Raw genomic sequence first — 8,459 nt, forward strand, 5'->3', positions numbered from 1 at the left:
GCTGAATACAGCAGGTGTAGTAGACCTTACAGTGAAATGCTGAATACAACAGGTGTAGTAGACCTTACAGTGAAATGCTGAATACAACAGGTGTAGTAGACCTTACAGTGAAATGCTGAATACAACAGGTGTAGTAGACCTTACAGTGAAATGCTGAATACAACAGGTGTAGTAGACCTTACAGTGAAATGCTGAATACAACAGGTGTAGTAGACCTTACAGTGAAATGCTGAATACAACAGGTGTAGTAGACCTTACAGTGAAATGCTGAATACAACAGGTGTAGTAGACCAGTGAAATACAGTGAAATGCTGAATACAACAGGTGTAGTAGACCTTACAGTGAAATGCTGAATACAACAGGTGTAGTAGACCTTACAGTGAAATGCTGAATACAACAGGTGTAGTAGACCTTACAGTGAAATGCTGAATACAACAGGTGTAGTAGACCTTACAGTGAAATGCTGAATACAACAGGTGTAGTAGACCTTACAGTGAAATGCTGAATACAACAGGTGTAGTAGACCTTACAGTGAAATGCTGAATACAACAGGTGTAGTAGACCTTACAGTGAAATGCTGAACACAACAGGTGTAGTAGACCTTACAGTGAAATGCTGAATACAACAGGTGTAGTAGACCTTACAGTGAAATGCTGAATACAACAGGTGTAGTAGACCTTACAGTGAAATGCTGAATACAACAGGTGTAGTAGACCTTACAGTGAAATGCTGAATACAGCAGGTGTAGTAGACCTTACAGTGAACTGCTGAATACAACAGGTGTAGTAGACCTTACAGTGAAATGCTGAATACAACAGGTGTAGTAGACCTTACAGTGAAATGCTGAATACAACAGGTGTAGTAGACCTTACAGTGAAATGCTGAATACAGCAGGTGTAGTAGACCTTACAGTGAAATGCTGAATACAGCAGGTGTAGTAGACCTTACAGTGAAATGCTGAATACAACAGGTGTAGTAGACCTTACAGTGAAATGCTGAATACAACAGGTGTAGTAGACCTTACAGTGAAATGCTGAATACAACAGGTGTAGTAGACCTGACAGTGAAATGCTGAATATAGCAGGTGTAGTAGACCTCACAGTGAAATGCTGAATACAGCAGGTGTAGTAGACCTTACAGTGAAATGCTGAATACAACAGGTGTAGTAGACCTTACAGTGAAATGCTGAATACAACAGGTGTAGTAGACCTTACAGTGAAATGCTGAATACAGCAGGTGTAGTAGACCTTACAGTGAAATGCTGAATACAGCAGGTGTAGTAGACCTTACAGTGAAATGCTGAATACAACAGGTGTAGTAGACCTTACAGTGAAATGCTGAATACAACAGGTGTAGTAGACCTACAGTGAAATGCTGAATACAACAGGTGTAGTAGACCTTACAGTGAAATGCTGAATACAGCAGGTGTAGTAGACCTTACAGTGAAATGCTGAATACAGCAGGTGTAGTAGACCTTACAGTGAAATGCTGAATACAACAGGTGTAGTAGACCTTACAGTGAAATGCTGAATACAGCAGGTGTAGTAGACCTTACAGTGAAATGCTGAATACAACAGGTGTAGTAGACCTTACAGTGAAATGCTGAATACAACAGGTGTAGTAGACCTTACAGTGAAATGCTGAATACAACAGGTGTAGTAGACCTTACAGTGAAATGCTGAATACAACAGGTGTAGTAGACCTTACAGTGAAATGCTGAATACAACAGGTGTAGTAGACCTTACAGTGAAATGCTGAATACAACAGGTGTAGTAGACCTTACAGTGAAATGCTGAATACAACAGGTGTAGTAGACCTTACAGTGAAATGCTGAATACAACAGGTGTAGTAGACCTTACAGTGAAATGCTGAATACAACAGGTGTAGTAGACCTCACAGTGAAATGCTGAATACAACAGGTGTAGTAGACCTTACAGTGAAATGCTGAATACAACAGGTGTAGTAGACCTTACAGTGAAATGCTGAATACAACAGGTGTAGTAGACCTTACAGTGAAATGCTGAATACAACAGGTGTAGTAGACCTTACAGTGAAATGCTGAATACAACAGGTGTAGTAGACCTTACAGTGAAATGCTGAATACAACAGGTGTAGTAGACCTTACAGTGAAATGCTGAATACAACAGGTGTAGTAGACCTTACAGTGAAATGCTGAATACAACAGGTGTAGTAGACCTTACAGTGAAATGCTGAATACAACAGGTGTAGTAGACCTTACAGTGAAATGCTGAATACAACAGGTGTAGTAGACCTTACAGTGAAATGCTGAATACAACAGGTGTAGTAGACCTTACAGTGAAATGCTGAATACAACAGGTGTAGTAGACCTTACAGTGAAATGCTGAATACAACAGGTGTAGTAGACCTTACAGTGAAATGCTGAATACAACAGGTGTAGTAGACCTTACAGTGAAATGCTGAATACAACAGGTGTAGTAGACCTTACAGTGAAATGCTGAATACAACAGGTGTAGTAGACCTTACAGTGAAATACTGAATACAACAGGTGTAGTAGACCTTACAGTGAAATGCTGAATACAACAGGTGTAGTAGACCTTACAGTGAAATACTGAATACAACAGGTGTAGTAGACCTTACAGTGAAATACTGAATACAACAGGTGTAGTAGACCTTACAGTGAAATGCTGAATACAACAGGTGTAGTAGACCTTACAGTGAAATACTGAATACAACAGGTGTAGTAGACCTTACAGTGAAATACTGAATACAACAGGTGTAGTAGACCTTACAGTGAAATGCTGAATACAACAGGTGTAGTAGACCTCACAGTGAAATGCTGAATACAACAGGTGTAGTAGACCTTACAGTGAAATACTGAATACAACAGGTGTAGTAGACCTTACAGTGAAATGCTGAATACAACAGGTGTAGTAGACCTTACAGTGAAATGCTGAATACAACAGGTGTAGTAGACCTTACAGTGAAATACTGAATACAACAGGTGTAGTAGACCTTACAGTGAAATGCTGAATACAACAGGTGTAGTAGACCTTACAGTGAAATGCTGAATACAACAGGTGTAGTAGACCTTACAGTGAAATGCTGAATACAACAGGTGTAGTAGACCTTACAGTGAAATGCTGAATACAACAGGTGTAGTAGACCTTACAGTGAAATGCTGAATACAACAGGTGTAGTAGACCTTACAGTGAAATGCTGAATACAACAGGTGTAGTAGACCTTACAGTGAAATACTGAATACAACAGGTGTAGTAGACCTTACAGTGAAATGCTGAATACAACAGGTGTAGTAGACCTTACAGTGAAATACTGAATACAACAGGTGTAGTAGACCTTACAGTGAAATGCTGAATACAACAGGTGTAGTAGACCTTACAGTGAAATACTGAATACAACAGGTGTAGTAGACCTTACAGTGAAATGCTGAATACAACAGGTGTAGTAGACCTTACAGTGAAATGCTGAATACAACAGGTGTAGTAGACCTTACAGTGAAATGCTGAATACAACAGGTGTAGTAGACCTTACAGTGAAATGCTGAATACAACAGGTGTAGTAGACCTTACAGTGAAATGCTGAATACAACAGGTGTAGTAGACCTTACAGTGAAATGCTGAATACAACAGGTGTAGTAGACCTTACAGTGAAATGCTGAATACAACAGGTGTAGTAGACCTTACAGTGAAATGCTGAATACAACAGGTGTAGTAGACCTTACAGTGAAATGCTGAATACAACAGGTGTAGTAGACCTTACAGTGAAATGCTGAATACAACAGGTGTAGTAGACCTTACAGTGAAATGCTGAATACAACAGGTGTAGTAGACCTTACAGTGAAATGCTGAATACAACAGGTGTAGTAGACCTTACAGTGAAATACTGAATACAACAGGTGTAGTAGACCTTACAGTGAAATGCTGAATACAACAGGTGTAGTAGACCTTACAGTGAAATGCTGAATACAACAGGTGTAGTAGACCTTACAGTGAAATGCTGAATACAACAGGTGTAGTAGACCTTACAGTGAAATGCTGAATACAACAGGTGTAGTAGACCTTACAGTGAAATGCTGAATACAACAGGTGTAGTAGACCTTACAGTGAAATGCTGAATACAACAGGTGTAGTAGACCTTACAGTGAAATGCTGAATACAACAGGTGTAGTAGACCATACAGTGAAATGCTGAATACAACAGGTGTAGTAGACCTTACAGTGAAATGCTGAATACAACAGGTGTAGTAGACCTTACAGTGAAATGCTGAATACAACAGGTGTAGTAGACCATACAGTGAAATGCTGAATACAACAGGTGTAGTAGACCATACAGTGAAATGCTGAATACAACAGGTGTAGTAGACCTTACAGTGAAATGCTGAATACAACAGGTGTAGTAGACCATACAGTGAAATACTGAATACAACAGGTGTAGTAGACCTTACAGTGAAATGCTGAATACAACAGGTGTAGTAGACCTTACAGTGAAATGCTGAATACAACAGGTGTAGTAGACCTTACAGTGAAATGCTGAATACAACAGGTGTAGTAGACCTTACAGTGAAATGCTGAATACAACAGGTGTAGTAGACCTTACAGTGAAATGCTGAATACAACAGGTGTAGTAGACCTTACAGTGAAATGCTGAATACAACAGGTGTAGTAGACCTTACAGTGAAATGCTGAATACAACAGGTGTAGTAGACCTTACAGTGAAATGCTGAATACAACAGGTGTAGTAGACCTTACAGTGAAATGCTGAATACAACAGGTGTAGTAGACCTTACAGTGAAATGCTGAATACAACAGGTGTAGTAGACCTTACAGTGAAATGCTGAATACAACAGGTGTAGTAGACCTTACAGTGAAATGCTGAATACAACAGGTGTAGTAGACCTTACAGTGAAATGCTGAATACAACAGGTGTAGTAGACCTTACAGTGAAATGCTGAATACAGCAGGTGTAGTAGACCTTACAGTGAAATGCTGAATACAGCAGGTGTAGTAGACCTTACAGTGAAATGCTGAATACAACAGGTGTAGTAGACCTTACAGTGAAATGCTGAATACAACAGGTGTAGTAGACCTTACAGTGAAATGCTGAATACAACAGGTGTAGTAGACCTTACAGTGAAATGCTGAATACAGCAGGTGTAGTAGACCTTACAGTGAAATGCTGAATACAGCAGGTGTAGTAGACCTTACAGTGAAATGCTGAATACAACAGGTGTAGTAGACCTACAGTGAAATGCTGAATACAACAGGTGTAGTAGACCTTACAGTGAAATGCTGAATACAACAGGTGTAGTAGACCTTACAGTGAAATGCTGAATACAGCAGGTGTAGTAGACCTTACAGTGAAATGCTGAATACAGCAGGTGTAGTAGACCTTACAGTGAAATGCTGAATACAACAGGTGTAGTAGACCTTACAGTGAAATGCTGAATACAACAGGTGTAGTAGACCTTACAGTGAAATGCTGAATACAGCAGGTGTAGTAGACCTTACAGTGAAATGCTGAATACAGCAGGTGTAGTAGACCTTACAGTGAAATGCTGAATACAACAGGTGTAGTAGACCTTACAGTGAAATGCTGAATACAACAGGTGTAGTAGACCTTACAGTGAAATGCTGAATACAACAGGTGTAGTAGACCTTACAGTGAAATGCTGAATACAGCAGGTGTAGTAGACCTACAGTGAAATGCTGAATACAGCAGGTGTAGTAGACCTTACAGTGAAATGCTGAATACAACAGGTGTAGTAGACCTTACAGTGAAATGCTGAATACAGCAGGTGTAGTAGACCTCACAGTGAAATGCTGAATACAACAGGTGTAGTAGACCTTACAGTGAAATGCTGAATACAACAGGTGTAGTAGACCTTACAGTGAAATGCTGAATACAACAGGTGTAGTAGACCTTACAGTGAAATGCTGAATACAACAGGTGTAGTAGACCTTACAGTGAAATGCTGAATACAACAGGTGTAGTAGACCTTACAGTGAAATGCTGAATACAACAGGTGTAGTAGACCTTACAGTGAAATGCTGAATACAACAGGTGTAGTAGACCTTACAGTGAAATGCTGAATACAACAGGTGTAGTAGACCTTACAGTGAAATGCTGAATACAACAGGTGTAGTAGACCTTACAGTGAAATGCTGAATACAACAGGTGTAGTAGACCTTACAGTGAAATGCTGAATACAACAGGTGTAGTAGACCTTACAGTGAAATGCTGAATACAACAGGTGTAGTAGACCTTACAGTGAAATGCTGAATACAACAGGTGTAGTAGACCTTACAGTGAAATGCTGAATACAACAGGTGTAGTAGACCTTACAGTGAAATGCTGAATACAACAGGTGTAGTAGACCTTACAGTGAAATGCTGAATACAACAGGTGTAGTAGACCTTACAGTGAAATGCTGAATACAACAGGTGTAGTAGACCTTACAGTGAAATGCTGAATACAACAGGTGTAGTAGACCTTACAGTGAAATGCTGAATACAACAGGTGTAGTAGACCTTACAGTGAAATGCTGAATACAACAGGTGTAGTAGACCTTACAGTGAAATGCTGAATACAACAGGTGTAGTAGACCTTACAGTGAAATGCTGAATACAACAGGTGTAGTAGACCTTACAGTGAAATGCTGAATACAACAGGTGTAGTAGACCTTACAGTGAAATGCTGAATACAACAGGTGTAGTAGACCTTACAGTGAAATGCTGAATACAACAGGTGTAGTAGACCTACAGTGAAATACTGAATACAACAGGTGTAGTAGACCTTACAGTGAAATGCTGAATACAACAGGTGTAGTAGACCTTACAGTGAAATACTGAATACAACAGGTGTAGTAGACCATACAGTGAAATACTGAATACAACAGGTGTAGTAGACCTTACAGTGAAATGCTGAATACAACAGGTGTAGTAGACCTTACAGTGAAATACTGAATACAACAGGTGTAGTAGACCTTACAGTGAAATACTGAATACAACAGGTGTAGTAGACCTTACAGTGAAATGCTGAATACAACAGGTGTAGTAGACCATACAGTGAAATGCTGAATACAACAGGTGTAGTAGACCTTACAGTGAAATACTGAATACAACAGGTGTAGTAGACCTTACAGTGAAATGCTGAATACAACAGGTGTAGTAGACCATACAGTGAAATACTGAATACAACAGGTGTAGTAGACCTTACAGTGAAATACTGAATACAACAGGTGTAGTAGACCTTACAGTGAAATGCTGAATACAACAGGTGTAGTAGACCATACAGTGAAATGCTGAATACAACAGGTGTAGTAGACCTTACAGTGAAATACTGAATACAACAGGTGTAGTAGACCTTACAGTGAAATGCTGAATACAACAGGTGTAGTAGACCTTACAGTGAAATACTGAATACAACAGGTGTAGTAGACCTCACAGTGAAATGCTGAATACAACAGGTGTAGTAGACCTTACAGTGAAATGCTGAATACAACAGGTGTAGTAGACCTTACAGTGAAATGCTGAATACAACAGGTGTAGTAGACCTTACAGTGAAATACTGAATACAACAGGTGTAGTAGACCTTACAGTGAAATGCTGAATACAACAGGTGTAGTAGACCTTACAGTGAAATGCTGAATACAACAGGTGTAGTAGACCTTACAGTGAAATGCTGAATACAACAGGTGTAGTAGACCTTACAGTGAAATGCTGAATACAACAGGTGTAGTAGACCTTACAGTGAAATGCTGAATACAACAGGTGTAGTAGACCTTACAGTGAAATGCTGAATACAACAGGTGTAGTAGACCTTACAGTGAAATGCTGAATACAACAGGTGTAGTAGACCTTACAGTGAAATGCTGAATACAACAGGTGTAGTAGACCTTACAGTGAAATGCTGAATACAACAGGTGTAGTAGACCTTACAGTGAAATGCTGAATACAACAGGTGTAGTAGACCTCACAGTGAAATACTGAATACAACAGGTGTAGTAGACCTCACAGTGAAATACTGAATACAACAGGTGTAGTAGACCTTACAGTGAAATACTGAATACAACAGGTGTAGTAGACCTCACAGTGAAATGCTGAATACAACAGGTGTAGTAGACCTGCTGAATACAGGTGAAGATACTGAATACAACAGGTGTAGTAGACCTTACAGTGAAATGCTGAATACAACAGGTGTAGTAGACCTTACAGTGAAATACTGAATACAACAGGATGCTGAATACAACAGGTGTAGTATACAGTGAAATGCTGAATACAACAGGTGTAGTAGACCTTACAGTGAAATGCTGAATACAACAGGTGTAGTAGACCTTACAGTGAAATGCTGAATACAACAGGTGTACAGACCATACAGTGAAATACTGAATACAACAGGTGTAGTAGACCTACAGTGAAATGCTGAATACAACAGGTGTAGTAGACCATACAGTGAAATGCT

General features: G+C 39.6%; 1 long non-coding RNA gene across 2 annotated transcripts; it reads left to right on the forward strand.

Annotated features, from left to right (window-relative positions):
• Positions 1-767: 767 nt before the first annotated feature.
• LOC127918996 (uncharacterized) lies at positions 768-5,918 on the forward strand. Of its 2 annotated transcripts, XR_008101657.1 has the most exons (5): positions 768-970; positions 1,237-1,312; positions 4,960-5,225; positions 5,339-5,680; positions 5,718-5,918. It is a non-coding gene; the product is annotated as an uncharacterized LOC127918996 (long non-coding RNA). The 2 variants fall into 2 exon arrangements; XR_008101658.1 differs by lacking the exon at positions 1,237-1,312.
• Positions 5,919-8,459: the final 2,541 nt, after the last annotated feature.

The sequence above is a fragment of the Oncorhynchus keta genome, unplaced genomic scaffold (assembly GCF_023373465.1).
Source record: "Oncorhynchus keta strain PuntledgeMale-10-30-2019 unplaced genomic scaffold, Oket_V2 Un_contig_15491_pilon_pilon, whole genome shotgun sequence".
Lineage (NCBI taxonomy): Eukaryota > Metazoa > Chordata > Actinopteri > Salmoniformes > Salmonidae > Oncorhynchus > Oncorhynchus keta.